Here is a 1636-nt window from a genome sequence, read left to right on the forward strand (position 1 = left end):
CCTCCCTGCGGGGACATCCTTCAAGGGGGAGGAGTGGGTTCAAGACCAGCTCCGTCGCCTGGCCCGGGTCCTGAAATAATGTTGGAACACCCAAAAGGAGCCCGCTCGGTCCTTACTTGGCCCCTGAAAGCCAAAACATTCTTCAGACGAAGGGTCCCTTGGCCAGTGACGGTGTTAAGCCACGTTTTCCACACCCTGCCTAAGGTAGAGCTTCCACATCAGTCAGTGTCCTGGTCACCCCTGGCCCTGCCGGCCTCCCCAGGTGGCCCCACGCAGTCCCTCGGGGTTCCACACCCGGTGAGTAGCACCAGCCCCTCTAGAGCGTCTCATGGAGGGGCCGGTCAAGGGCAGAGAAGGGAGAAAAGGCCGTCTGTACTTGGCACGTATTGTCTCATTCCGTCTGTACACTCATCTGGAGCAGGTATGACGATGGCCCCCACATGGGGACACCGAGGCCCCCCAAAGTCTGATGAGCGTGCCCAAGGCCACAGAGGTTCATACATAGGCAGCCTGGCTCTGCAGACCTGCGCTGGTGACCCCGCTCTGTGCATCCGAACGGTGGGCCTCAGCGAGAGTCAGTTCCTACAACGAATATCAACTCAGGGGCTCTCAGTGCCTCGTCATGGGCCGGCATTCACGGCCTCCCCATCATTCTATTTGCTTTAACTCAAGTTCATTTCAAAACACTTCCCAACAGCCCTGGCTCATCTAAGGCTTCTGGATTCCGTTCCACGTGGCACTCCAAGGATCTGTGTCCTAGGACTTTCTTTTTCTTTTTTTATTGATTTCAGAGAGGAAGGGAGAGGGAGATAGAAACATCAACGATGAGAGAGAGTCATTGATCGGCTGCCTCCTGCGCACACCCCCCACTGGGGATCGAGGCTGCAAACTCAAGCGTGTGCTCTGACTGGGAATGGAACCGTGACCTCCAGGTTCATAGACCAATGCTCAACCACTGAGCCACCCAGGCTGGGCCTAGGGTTTTCCAAACCCGTCTTGGGGCCTAACAGCAGACGCTCCCACTCAGTGTCTAGAGTCCTTGCAGACACCGTTACACTCCAGAGGGCAGAAGAAATGGCTGTAACAGCAGACACAGCGCTCAGTTCCGGAGGAGCTTTATCTCCACCGTTTGCATCAGCTGTTGGCCCCCTCCCCCCGCTCCATGCCAGGCAGGGGAGGTTTTCTTTCACCCCTCACTCAGGGAGAGCCGAGAACAGCAGGGTGATGGGAGGAAGATGCTCGCTCTAAGGGTCGTGTGAGTTTGGGGGTCAGCCTCAAAGGGGTGCTCCCTCCCCTGGCCCTCGCCCAGGGCCTGGCTCTCCACACCCACCTGCTTCTGCGCAGCAGCTGTGGCATAGAGCAGCAGGCCCAGCCGCGGGGAGGAAGCAAGGAGCTGTGGGCATCAGCTGGTCGGGCGGCCAGGAAGGCTCCACCCCCAGGAGTGCGGGTCTGAGCTGGGTGCTCCACGGAGGGACTCCGGTGCCTTGTCTGATGGCACCGAGTGACATCCGAGCTCCCCTCTGCCCTAGGATTGACCACGAATCAGAGCTCTCTCCAAACACAAGCCACCCCTGGAGGAAGGAGGGAGGGAGGCACAAGTCATCCAAGTCTCGATGGCTGAGCTGCCAGCTGTGGC

The 1636-nt window shown here is 58.9% G+C and overlaps 1 protein-coding gene across 1 annotated transcript in view; it reads left to right on the plus strand.

Moving 5' to 3' along the window:
* Positions 1-1636, plus strand: part of LOC102440876 (kin of IRRE-like protein 3) — a gene marked incomplete at both ends in the record, with an annotated part of 83648 nt that overhangs the window by 74944 nt on the left and 7068 nt on the right.

This window comes from Myotis lucifugus, unplaced genomic scaffold (assembly GCF_000147115.1).
Source record: "Myotis lucifugus unplaced genomic scaffold, Myoluc2.0 scaffold_822, whole genome shotgun sequence".
Classification (NCBI taxonomy): Eukaryota; Metazoa; Chordata; class Mammalia; order Chiroptera; family Vespertilionidae; genus Myotis; species Myotis lucifugus.